The sequence below is a fragment of the Suricata suricatta genome, chromosome 11, assembly GCF_006229205.1.
Source record: "Suricata suricatta isolate VVHF042 chromosome 11, meerkat_22Aug2017_6uvM2_HiC, whole genome shotgun sequence".
Classification (NCBI taxonomy): domain Eukaryota; kingdom Metazoa; phylum Chordata; class Mammalia; order Carnivora; family Herpestidae; genus Suricata; species Suricata suricatta.
Genome location: NC_043710.1, coordinates 47,996,643 through 48,010,417, shown reverse-complemented (window position 1 = coordinate 48,010,417; position 13,775 = coordinate 47,996,643). Strand labels below are relative to the sequence as shown.

At 40.5% G+C, this 13,775-nt stretch overlaps 1 protein-coding gene across 1 annotated transcript in view; it reads right to left on the bottom strand.

The window, feature by feature from the left end:
- Positions 1-3,906, bottom strand: part of ST5 (suppression of tumorigenicity 5) — a 158,988-nt gene extending 155,082 nt beyond the window's left edge. Inside the window, exons 1-2 of the mRNA XM_029957736.1 lie at positions 3,843-3,906; positions 3,463-3,596 (exon numbers count right to left, since the gene is read on the bottom strand). The gene's annotated coding sequence lies outside the window, so the exon portion shown is untranslated. The remainder of the gene's footprint in view (positions 1-3,462; positions 3,597-3,842) is intronic.
- Between the last annotated feature and the right edge of the window lie 9,869 nt (positions 3,907-13,775).

Genomic DNA, 13,775 nt, shown 5'->3' with positions numbered 1-13,775 from the left:
GTTGACTCTAACATTAATTAAAATAAAAATTCTTAGGGCACCCATGCTTCCAACTCTTGATTTCAGCTCAGGTCATTATGTCACAGTCCTTAAATTGAGACCCATGTCTTGCTCTGTGCTGCGCATGGAGCCTGCTTGAGATCCTCTCTCTCCTTCTCCCTCTGCCCCTCTCCTGCTTGCACATGCACAAGCTCTTGTTCTCAAAAATATATAAACAAACAAACAAATAAATAATAAAAATTTTCTAGTTGACAACTTGATTTTTCTGCCTTTTTTGGGCACAACTCCCACACTCCTGATATCCCTTGCCTAAAACCAAACTTTGGAGCACTGACAAGTTCAGAGAAAAAGGCCTAGACGTTGCACAAGAAGAACCAGACATCTAGACTGTATTCAAAGTGGGAAGACAGTTCTAGTAAAATGGATCCACCCACTGCTGCCCTTCCTGAACCCATTATCTGCAGAGAATCAAGTCTGGCTATAAACTTGGGTATCTTCAAAGGCCCCCTAAGCTCCCTAGGTATGTATATGAACAACACAATTTACTGGTAAGAAATGTAGAGGGGTAGAAAGAGCCCTGCATAGCTCTAGATCCTGGCTTTCCTATCCCTTTGAAATTTCCGCACAGTAACTTTCCAAAGGCATCCCATTGCTACTCCATGATAAAAAGTGAAATAAACGTGCATTTTCTCTTAACTGGTTTTATTACAAAACAGAATCTCAATTCACTTTTACCTTGCCAATACCAAATTTTAAAATTCAGCATATTTAGGAAATAAGGGAATGCTGGAGGAAAAGGACACCTCAACTTAAATGAGATCTTTAGAGCAGAGGCCCTGGTTTGGGAGCTCAACTTTGCCACTTAGTAAAGGCTCTTAAACCAATTACACATTGATCTCTGTCCCAGGGTAGTTATAAAAAAAATTTTTTTTTGTCACCAAAACATTGCAACACATGTGGGAAATATAAAGGACAAACCGTGTTGCCCCACATACACATTCCAGTTCAATGTTTGCCTGGTCTGATCCAGCTCTTTTCTAGATCCCCAGCAGCCCTGTGGTCAGTGTAAGGAAGTCTTACCCAGTGAACCAAGCTACTGGAGGGGGCAAGATTTTAAATGTCCCAGGTATCTTTGCTACATTCACTTTTTTAACCCCCTTAATTAAGAACTACATCTTGCGCCTTAACCTGTGATGAGCAAGTCACATTGCTGTACCCTGACATCACATTAATCTTTAAAAAGTTGCTTTGCCCATCATTCCTTTTCTCAAAAATATTTAAAGCCAGACAACGCATATAGGATAAAGTTCCAACTCCTGAGCCAGAATTCAAGCTGACCAGTGTGCTTCAACTGAACCTCTCCCCGCCCACTGTGGAGGCAGCCATGGAAGCACACGCATTAGAGGCAGACAAGGGGGAACTGGGATTCCAGCGCTGCCGCTCACTACCTGTGTGATCGTCAGCACGTTACTCATCTTTCAGACCTTCTCTTTTTAAAATAAGAATTCTGTCTCTTTAAGACAAGGGTAACAATACTAGAGGATGAAAGACAGAGTGTGGCATGTGGCACAGAGTAAGATACTCAGTAGGTATTACTTTTTTCCTCAGCGCCAATCCAAATGATCTAGCCTCTCTTCTTGGAAACTCTCCCGAGCAACTCTCCACCAGGTTTAGAGCCACGCTTTGCTTCAAGGCCTAATTGGAATCCCTTCTCTTCCTTGAAGCCACCCTGGTTCATAATCACATTCTCTTCTGAGCTTCTGTAATTAATTCTTATATTCTAAGCCAATGGAGCCAAAATTTTTATTATTCTCTCATATGTCACTCCTCTCTCCCCAGTGAATCTACAAACCCAAGAGCAAATATTTTACTAATTATCAGCCAATCACTAAGTATTCCATAACAAATACTTTGAAGATAACACCACTTCCCATATGCACTTGAATAAATCACCCCCATATCTTAGGGAGTTTTTCCAAGGGTAGTAGCTACCGGATAAATGAAAAGGAAGCTTGTATCTACGTAGTCACAGCGGAACTCTCAGACAAGCCAGCAGAGTCCAGGAAGCCTTTACTTCACTCCATGCCTTCAACAGGCTCTTCTTGAGCTCCTTCTTTGTGCAGTCCTTAATTCAGCATGGGAGACAGGCTATGAGCAATTTGGTTTCTACCTTTGATCAGCTTTCTGGAATCTAGACTAATTCAGATTCTTTAGAAACCCTTGTTTCTGAAAAAAATCTCATCAGTTAAGGGATTCGCCTTCTGAAAATATTATGTGAAGCGAAAAGAGAGAGAGAGAGAGAGAGAGAGAGAGAGAGAAAGAAAGAAAGAAAGAAAGAAAGAAAGAAAGAACAAAAGAAAGAAAGAAAGGGAAGGAAAGAAAGTAACGTAGTCACTTGGGTTTTAAACTTGTGGCCTTATCCCAAGATGGCCAGTTGAAGTGTGTGCATGTAAGAGATAATTCAAAACTGTCCTGGAGCTGAGATAATGACCTCTTTCCCATTCCCAAGACCCTGGTACCCAAACAACAGAAACACCTGCATGGGGATAAAATCAAGGGCTAGACTAAGGCAGCATTAAGACAAATTCTCTCAGTAAAGTTGTTTTATTCAGGTCCAAGTAACTGTAAACTACATTCATATCAAGATCCCGGGAAAATGCAATAATCCTTAGAAACACTTGAAAATGTTCAGCCTCTTAAATTACTAAATTCTTGGATAAGGTAGCATAAACATTGGCTAAAGTGTATTCTGTAAGTCTTGAGTCACTTAAAAAAAACCACGTCTTTAATACTTAGTGCATTTCAGGTGAAGGACAAAAAAGGAAAGCTAATCATTCACCAATACTTGCAGTTTAATTTGTTAAAGGGATAGAGTGCAAAGTTAATTTTCCTTTGTTTGAGTTCCGTGTGTGTGTGTGTCCGTCCGTCCCTCAAGAAGCCTGCATACAAGCCACCACAGCCCCACGTTAGGGCTCAACAGCCTCAGCAGAGCAGTTTGGCAAGTACAGGGGACCAACCGGCGAGCGGCACGGAAACCCACTCCCGGGCCCCCTCGGGGACCTCCCTCAGTCTCTGCACACCGTAGCTCTGCACTTCTCCAGCCCCTGGTCCCGCGGCTCCCTACCCCCAACTGCACCGGAAAGGCTGCCTGGACCCGCCGTCCAGAGTGCAGTCCCCACCCGCCCTGCGGAGCTGCCCCTCCACCCTGCTCCTCTGCGCCTGCAGAAGCCCCCGAGTGTGGGCGCCCGGCGCGAATACTCACAGAGCAGCAACTTGGCCGGGGCTAGGAGCGGTGAATAGCGGGAAAAGGGCTAGGGCTGCAGAGGCAGGCAGGGCGCGGCAGAGCGGAACCGGCGCCCCTCCTGCCCGCCCGCCCGCCCCCGGAGCCAGGGCACAAGCACCCCACCCCCTCCCGAGGGAAGACGGGCTGGGAAAGCCAGGGTGGCGGCCGGATGCTCTTACCTCTGAGTTCGCCAGCCGAGCTGGGCACTTGCACTGTTGGGGGCTTGTCTGGAGCAGCGCAGCCCGGAGGAGGAGCCGCTCCGGGAGAGAGGGCGGTGGTCGGGCAGGCATCCGCGCCCGGGGCTGCGGCCGGGCTGGAGGGAGAGAGATGGGAGGGAGCACGGATTTGAGTGGAGGGGGGCGTGGAGGAGGTGTGCCTCCACCCGAGACAGAGAGGGTGGGCTGCTGAGCCCGGTGGCGGGTGTGCTCCGAGGCACTGGAGGGAACAAGAACACCCGTGCTGAGAGTGGAGCTGGGGGTGGGAGGCGGGGGGTACTAGGGTTGGGAAAATGGAGGGGGGGCAGAATGAGGAGCTGGCCCTCAAGCTGGACGGCCCTCACCTCGGCACCATCCGAACGTGAATTGTCTGGGTCTGGAGCAAAGCACAAGGGGATCTGAAACTTTATGTCATTTTCTCATACACACGTGACCCCCCTGCAGTCCAGATGGTTTCAATCACTGGAGGAAAAAAGCGGCTCTGCTGGTATGCATGAAAAGCCGGAGCTGGGAGAGTCTGGGAAAAGCTGCCTGTACAGTTTGTCTGCCTTCAAACAAACCGATGAGCTCTTTCCGTTCTTCCAGCCCTTGGCCTGGGGCAGCCCTGCAAAACCCAGAAAGACATTACAAAAAGCTACACTCGGTACTGCCAACAGGGGCAGAGGAACTCTGAAAGCAGTGGGGTTCCAAGGAGTTTGATCTGAGCCGTAAGTTCCAATGGCATTCTGAGATTTTGTTTTAAATACTCTATTTGGCTTACAAAACGCAAAACTATAATAGGGTGTCATTAAATAAGCAATGGAATACCAGCAGTGAGAATCTGTGATTTATTAGTGGAATTCTGAAAGACATTGTTAACTCAGTGTGACAATCCACTTGGAAAAGAATCATGCAAACCACTTAAAATCCAAACCCACACATACTTGGTGGGATGTTAGGAACCCATGTTACCCAATTTCTCATCCCATAAATCACTATAAATAGACTTTGATATTGAAATGCACAAAACTGACTTTCACAAACCTAGTTATAGCTTGAAGGAGCAAATGTATATGAATGAATATAAACAGGCCATAAAGGCCAAAACATGTTTCAAAGCCCAGGCCAATTCAATTGTCACATGTCCAAAAGAGGGATTTCCTCAGTTGCAAGACAAGCATCAAAAATAATGGTGAGGCAGGGAGGAACCTGGGTGGCTCGGTAGGTTAAGCATCAGACTCTTGATTTCAGCTAAGGTCATGATCTCACCGATGTGAGGATCAACCCCAGAGTCTAACTCCACGCTGAGCATTGAGCCTGCTTAGAATTCTCCCTCTCCCTCTGCCCTTCTCCTGCTTGCTCAAACTTTCTCTCTCAAAAATACTAATAATGGGGACTTTAAGATACATCCCGACAATAACTTGTTCATGATCAAATGGAAATAGTGTCAAGAATCAAACTGATAAAGTCTATTGTTCCTTTGCCCAAAAAGGATATTAACATAAATTACTAGCATTAACTCTTTATCTCATAATATTGGTGCCAGAGGATACATTTGGCCTTTCTAGCAGAAGCCCTTATACGTAGAGTAACACAGTTGTCTGTGTGTGAAAAATATATCAGTTCTTGGTAAAGTGAATTGATTCCACATTAAGAAAACCCAAGGCTTCCATTTTTGAGGCAGCTGGAAAACACAGGTGACAACTCGAAACTAGGCAAATCAAAACAAGTTTTACTCTAAATTCAAAATCTAGCAGTGAGTTTCTCCTCCAGTTCAGTGAAGTACTTGAACCCTTCAGGAGACCAAGGCCATCTATGGATGGATTAGCCTTTTCCAATCTTCAGTCTCAAAGTGGGTAGCTCTACTCTCCAAAAGGAACAAGAGAATTCATGTAGAAGAATCCCTAGGGAATACAAGCCACAGAATTTAATAACACTCCAGGCAAATTCCACCTGCAGCTCCCTAAACTATATAAGGTTCTTAAGTTTCTCACTTGCAAGACTATTAAAACTTCTATTTATTAAAGTCCTGTTTTTCTTTTGAGTGACAACTGTAAAGAAAGCCAACCCAAAAAAAAGCATCAAGATTTTCTTTATTCAGACCCAGGACAGTAACTGCTGCTGCTGTCTCTTCTGTGTGCTGAAGCAATGTAAGAGGGCAATAATGAGATACAAATAGTTCTTTCTGTTTGCCAATCCTATTGCAAATTATGCATAGAAGTTTTCTGATTCTTAAGAAAAGCATTAATTAGATCTGCTCTTTCAGAAAGAAAACTAACATTCCTTAACTTTCCTAAATACAGCCTAAATATAGTCTTGAGTCTAAACTCCACTGATGTCAATATCAGTCTGTTAATATTGGCCAAAATTTTATTAGAGACACTGACATCTGAAATGTTTTTAATGCTATTTTAAAAGGTGCTAATTAAGTAACTTACATTAATCTAATGTGCACATCACTTGACAAAGCTAAGGGAGATATAAGCTCAAGGACTGGGACCAAGTCTCTCTTGCTAATAATTACATCATTTTGTGCCTAGCACAGTGCCCAGCATGAAATACGTACACAATAAATACATGGTGTTTGAACAAATGAAAGATAAATAATACCACTCCCCAGAAGGTGACAATCCTGTAGAGGCAGGTGACTTGTAAGCAACTGAATGATATAACAGCTTTAGGAAGGGGATACTAGCAACAGAAAAGAGGAAGAGGTAATTAGCATTAGCTGGCTTTGGGCTTTACTCACAAGTAAGGCTTTATAGGAGGAATTTGGTATTTTTGGGGCCAGATTTAGGGATCTCACAGATACACTTTCCCATGTCCCTACTATTCAGTCCCCTCAACATAGAGCCAAGACAAGATTTGAGCATAAACATCCTGGCTCTAATTTGGGTAGTATGAATACTGTTCCTTTCATCCCCTCACATACATCGCCTCCACCCCCAAGCCATTTCCTCTGTACTGTCTTCTGTCAGTCTAATGAAAGTTTCCTAATCTTTAGAAGCAGTAGCTTTGCTTCTCTTTGTGTGGAGAAATACAATATACTCTGATTACATGGTTATATTCCATACAGATGCCTGGCAACACATCTTATAGGTAAGCATCTGTTTAATATTTTAAATTTGAGGGACTTATGATTCAACTGTTTTGTTATATACCAAAATAGCACTTGACATCACAGAGATGGGCTTTACTTCCTTTTGCTATTTTAAATCCTGCACTCAAACATGGTGAGTAGTCTGGGTTTTCTGGTTCATGGATTTTGCTTTGGAGTGTTTTTTTTTTTCTTTGAGGGACAAAGGGATTAAGATTTTCAAGGAAGTCTTTCAGGTTTGCAGGTCTAGTACGCAAGAAGCAGTTATTTCCTCCCACATTCTCTGTCTATAATATTGTGTGTGGTCTTAATTAAAGGGGGAATTGGGGTCTTTTATATGCTTCATGATCCAAATAACCAAGTTTCTCTAAGGCAGGCAACTGGGCAAGAAGGTTGCCCCAGATGACCTTTAAGTTTTCTAGGGGATGCTTTTCTATGTATCATTTCCTTTTATGAAATTTTTAATAAAAAATTTTATGTTTTGTTTTAAATAAATAATAAATGTTGAAATCACTCTAAAATGCCTTTTAGAGAAAATAATTCTAATTATTAATCTATAACCTCAACAAGTAAGATTTAATCCAATCCCACTTTCCATTCCCCCTACATTTGAGTAGAAGCTCATTTCTAAAGCACCAAATATTCACCCTTGAACTTTTTCCATAAGCTTTAAGACTTAGGGCCAGTTTCAACATAAAACAATTCTGATCTCCAGAAGCCCGGCAGGCCTCAGTAGTAACTATCAAGGTCATCCCTTTGGCTTTTTACTTTCCTCTTTTCCAAGAGCCTCAAAAGGTGAACAGGACTTAAATTCACACAGTTGCAACACCAGTAGTATCAATCCTGGTGACCAGTTTCTGCAATCAGTAGAGCATAATAGCATGTGCTAGAACACCAGTCCTAAAGTTGAGAGCCTTTCCGAGTCATCTAAGAAGCTTGTCAGAAATACAGTTTCTGGCCCTAGTCCCAGACCTACTGAATTAGAATCTCCAAGGTTAAGAAACACTACACTAAATTAATCGTAAGATCTTTGTCAGTTCTACATAGGCCAATTTTTCCTTAGAGGAAAGCCCCTCTATCACCACACATTCACACAGGCTTCGCAAAAGGAATCAAGCAAGATATTACATGAATTGAAACATACTATAGCTCTTTTCTTCCCAAGAAGCAACTTCCTTCATCACGACTGCCTTTACAGCCTACCTCTGAGAGAAGAAAAATCCTTAAGCTGACAAAAAATATATATTCCTACAAAGTTTTAACAAGATTTTAAAACAGATCACTGAGTACTCAGCATGTTTTGTTACACAAACAATAGCACAAATAGGCCACTGAAACTATTTCTTATATTTCTTTGGAAATCAAGTAAGATAACCCATAACTGACCTAATGTATATTCTATTAAAAGTTACTTAGTTTTTAAAATTAGAAGGGATCAGTGGGGCTCCTGGGTGGCTCAGTCATTTAAGCATCCGACTTCCACTCAGGTCATGATCTCAGTGTTCATGGGTTCGATCCCTGCATTGGGCTCTGTGCTGACAGATCCAAGCCTGAAGCCTGCTTCAGATTCTGTCTCCCTCTCTCTCTGCCCCTCCCCCATTTGTGCTCTGTCTCTCTCTCAAAAATAAACATTAAAGAAAAAAAATTTTTAATTGTAGGGTATAAGAAGCACAGAATCCAAAATTGTGTGCAAAAATTTTTTGATTGTGACTTTGATATGTATATATATACATATACATGGATATGTATATGTAAGATATATACCTGGTTGAAAACTTATAAAAACAGTATAAAAGGATATCTGGAGAAAGAAGTCTTCCTTCCCTCTCCTGTCCTCCAGCTCCCCTCTCTTCAAGCATTTACTGCTTGAACTGTAGTTCCTTGTATGTTCCCAGAGATATTCCAAGGGAATGTAAAGTTATTTATGTGTGCTTAATGTATTTTTGGGAGAAGTCCAAAGCCTATAATAGATTATCAAAGAAGTTGAAGATCTCAAAAAAGATAAGAACCCCCATTCTAGAGCAAGGCTAAGGGTTCATACTCTATTCTAGTCCACTGGAAGGATTAGCAGAATTGCAACCTTCATTTTACTTATGAGCATTACTATGCACAACTCCAGACTACAAAATAGCTTCATCAAGCAATGCAGGTTAACATGCAGATGTGGCTATAAAATGCCACATCTGTTTGTAAATAACTTCCTCATTTTTATGTTTTTCTTAAACCCTCCAATGAATAGTTCCTTCTGTTACTGTGTTAACAGACTGACGGTGAAAATCCGTACAAAAATTTCTGGCATATACATACCCTCACAACCTGAAAATTTTCTTTTGTAGGAAGAGAAATATTTTATATATAAGAGATATAACACATAAAATCAAGTTTCTTTTCTTATAATCAGCTTACAAAAATTTCGGTCTGACCTAGGTCCGGTTATTTTTTGCTCTGTAATGCTGTTTGGGGGTTTATTACAAATACCAGGCTACTTATTATTTATTTAAAGAAAGTATTAGGACTGTTTGACTGATGAGGCTTGGCAGGCTGGACCTGGGAGAGAATAAAGAATAAGATGAGATACTGGCTGCTCTTTAGATGGACAGGAAATAAGAAAAGGCTCAGAAAGGCTCATGAAGGCTGGAAGGTTTCTTCAATTGTATGTCTTGCTGAATGGTCCTTTTTCTTCTCTCGGGGGCTTAAAGATAATTTTTAATTGGAAGAAATTAAGGCCTAAAAGTTTACTGATTTGAAACACTAGTTATCAATCTTAGTTTCAATGGTATCAGTTTCTTGATTCCTTCAATCCCTAGATTGAAGAATGATTTATCTTTGTCACTAAGTTCACTAAGCTTTGCCCAAAAAGGACCCCTGAATAAGAATTGTGAGAGTGTGATCTCTTCTAGTCATTTTCCATATTACTTGAAAAAAAAACCATAGCAAATGAGAAAAAAAAATAGCTATAGCTATTTACTTCTTTATTCACTTGACATTTATTAAACACCTGCAAAAAAAAAAAACCACCTGTTTTTGACATCGTGTAGCATAAAAGAGAAGTCATATAAGCAAATCTAAAGTCTAGTGAGGAAGGTACATATTAACAACTTGTTAGAATAAAACACGTGGTATAAAAGAGATAAAGAGGAGAAAATAGAGGAATTTGCAGTATTAGGCTTTCCTACCAAGAAGCGAGGGAAAGAGGGCTAGAACTGAACCTTACATAATTGTTGGAATTTTTTTTTCAATAAATAGAAAATAAGGGGAGATAATTCAAAACCACAGGAATTGCCCGAGCTGTGAACTACTAACTTTAAGAACAATGACTGCTCCTCATTTGACTAGAGTAACAGAGGCTAAAAAGGCAGATTAGGTGGAAAACAGCTTAGCTTGATGGTTCCTCAACAGGTTAAACACAGAATAACTATATGACTCTGCAATTTCAGTCCTACGTATATACTGCAAGGACTGAAAACAGGCATTCAAATAAATAATTGTGCACAAATTTTCACAGCACTATTCACAATAACCAAAAGGTAGAAACAACCAAGTGTCCATCAATGGATAAATTGATAAACAAAATATAGTATATTCATATAATGAAATATTACTTGGCCACAAAAGGAATGAATTACTGATTCATCCTACAGTGTGGATGAACTTGCATAACATTTTATAAGCGAAAGAAGCCAGACGCAAAAGGTCATATATTATATGATTCCATTTATATGTACTATCCAAAATAGGTAAATCCATAAAGACAAAAAGATTAGTGGTTGGCAGAGGCTGGAGGGAGGGAGAAATGAGTATGGGGTCTCCATTAGGGGTGATGAAAATGTTTTGGAACTAGGCAGAAGTGATGGTTGCACAACATCATGAATGCAATTAATGCCACTGAATTCTATATTTTTAAACGGTTGACTTTTATGAAGTTGTATGAAGTCCAACTCAACCTTAAAAAAAATAGATAGGTGTCTGTGGTTGATACAACGAATGCTTACTAACATCCTGCCCAGTCCCCAGAAGTCTGTATGTTCCATTCACCCTGCAGTTAGGCAGGGCCATGTGACTTTCTAGCTAACAGGCTGTGAGCAGAAATGACTCCTGTCACTTCTAGGCCAAAATTTCTAAGAATGAGTGAGAGGGGCACCTGGCTAGCTCAGTTAGTAGAGCATGTAACCCTTGACCTTGGGGTCATAAGTTCAAGCCCCATGTTGGGTGTGGAGCCTACCTTAAAAAAAAAAAAAAAAGGAATGAGTAAGAGATGTGCATGCCTCTCTTCTCTAACCACATGGATCCAAAGCCATATGAGACAATGGGGCAGAATGGGTCACTGAATACACTAGTGCCTCCCTATTGACCAATGCTGGACATGTTGTATGAGTAAGAAATAGATTTTTTTTGAGAGACAGAGAGAGCGAGCGAGTGACAGCAGGAGAGGGGCACAGGGAGAGAGAATCCCAAAGAGGCTCCACACTCAGCATGGGTCTCACGACTGTGAGATCATGACCTGAGCCAAAATCAAGAGTCAGATGCTTATTCACTGAGCCACCCACGTGCCCCAAGAAATAGACTTTTATCGTCGGAAGCCACTGAAATTTCAGGCGTTGCTATTGCAGGAGAAGCTAAACCTACTCTGACTGATACAGGGTCAGATCTAGGAAGGCTAAGAAAGCAATACTAAGAATTTGAATTTTATTCTGAAGGGCATGAGGAGACAATGTTTGAGGAAAAGAGTAACATGGTGTGCTTTTGAGGAAAATAATTCTGGATGCAGTATGCAGGGTAAATTGGAAACAAAGATAGTCTTCAACCTTGGTTGAACTGTAGTCCTCTTCCAATTCCTTTATATTTTTTTAAAGAATAAAATATGTGTCCTCAGGGGGGAATCATCTAAGGAGTCTGTAAAAATGCAATGCTAGAGTCCAGGATATCTCTTCAGAATTAGAATCTCTAGAGGTAGGGTCTAAGCTCTGTGGGAGTCAGGCTATAGGTTAGAGTCAAGGAAATGATGTGTAGTTCAGAGATGACCAAAATTACATGCTTAGTGGACTCAAATAAACAGTTTAATAGAATATTTTCTCAAGAAATGGAATGATAAATGCTTAGAGAGCTGGTTAAAATAGTAAGTTATAAAACGGTTACTCATATTAACATTTGTATTGTCATAGTTATGACTTTGAAAGTTTAAACATCAGTAAGATGGGGGGTGACAGTCTGCATGCGCCTACCCTATTGCTAAGCGGTAACCTACCCCAACATCTCTGTTATGGGACTCAACTCAGAGGACAGAGCTGCCCTCAGTGTCCTAGAAGGCCAAGCCCTTCCCAGCACTCACATCTATCTTATTTCCTCCTTTCTTTCCTTTTTTCTTTTCTTGCAGAATAACCAGCATTCCATTCAGTCGTTAGCATTCCATTCAGTCGTTAGCATTCCCTTTCAGCTCCTTCCTCCCAAGTATCTAAGTCCTCAGCCAACTTTCAAGTCATCAAGACTTAAAGGGCCAAGATTTAAGGGCTCAAAAAGTCTGGGTTACAGATGCATTGGAAGCTGTCACTCCACAGCTCTGTTTGTGAGTGTGAGTGTGAGTGTGTGTGTGTGTGTGTGTGATTTTTACTACCAATTGTGATTTTTTAAGAGCCTCAGCTTTCCACCAAGCAGATTCTAATACCGTGAGGAAATAGATCCTTTGCCAACCAAAATTCAGTTTGTGTTACAATAACAAATCTTCAGAGCATCTCAGGAAAAAATGATCTCTGACAAAGAGCATTGAAGTTGACTGATAAAAAGTACCTTTAGGATTTCTGAAACCCTAATGAAAGGTGCAAAAGAAACTGACATGCTTCACTACAAACCTCCTCCCAATACTGAACACTGCTTAACAATCCTTTTTCATTATTCCTAGTGATTTAGATTATTTTCTTGTTTTCCATAGCAACTGTCCCAAGTTTGTATATTTTCAAAACTTCTAACCAATTACTGTTAGCGGGCAACCTTGCCCTCACTGCTGAAAGAGCAGAAGTATAGCTTCCTCAACATTCCTCTACTATGTCAAAAATGCATCCACTCTCCTCCCTATCTCCTATCCCAGAAGCATGCCTATTCATTTTGAAAAATAAGCTCTACTCTGTTCGATCTTCTGTTTCCTGAATCTCATGTCTTCTTCTTTCTTATTCCATCCCTTTTGTAGTTTTCTGAGAAAGGGTGCATAAGAGGTTAAAAAAAATTGATACTTTACAGGGCTGAAAATGATTTCAAACTATTCTTCCACTGGACTGACAGTTTAGTCTGGTAAAGAATTCTAAGTAAAAAATATTTTTTATTCAGATTTTAGAAGTTATTGTTCCACTGGTCACATGCTTTCTAGTACTGCAGCTGGGAAATACAGTGCATTTATTTTGTGTCTGCTAGATTGTAGGATCTTTTCTATCTGAAATCTGAAATTTCATGGTGATATGCCTGGGTATGGGTGCTTTTTTCAAACATTTTTCTAAGGCACATTAAAAGTGCGTCCATTAATCTGGAGAATATTCCTTTATTTAGTTCCAGTAAATATTTTGGGTTTTTTTCGTAGACTTTCTCCCCTAATTTTCTCTAATTTCTCTTTCCAGAGCTCCTATTTCTATGTTGGACTTCCTAGATTGATCCCTCACTTGTCCATCTCATTGTCTTTTTCTTCTACATTACAGGAAATCTTGTACATTTTTCCTTCTAACTCTTCTATCAAATTCTACATGTTGGCTTTATTAGGCTCAGTCTCTTAAATAACTTGTCATTTCCCAAAAATGTCACAAAAGGTAACACTTTTGATAGGCCCAACTCAAAGGTCACCTCTTCAGTAAAGCCTGCCTCTAGGCAGAATGAATTACTCCCTCTCTCTGCACCCAAGACACAGTCCATAGTCCAGAACATCTGTTCACAAGGACTGTTCCCCATGACCCATCTGTTGATTCTGCTAGAATGTGTACCTCTTAAAGGTGTATCCATCTTCAATATCTACTAAATGACAGTTACTCAATAAATGCTATTGCATTACAGTAGTTTCAAAAGAATATATAGCATAAATATTTGATTATGTAATCATGAGCTAACCAAAGAATGTACACAGAAACCTAACCCTCTAGAAAAAATTATATAAGCTTAAAAATGAGCCTGTGGATATTTTTAATCTTAAAAGATTATTATTTTTTAACCAAACATTCCAAATCTT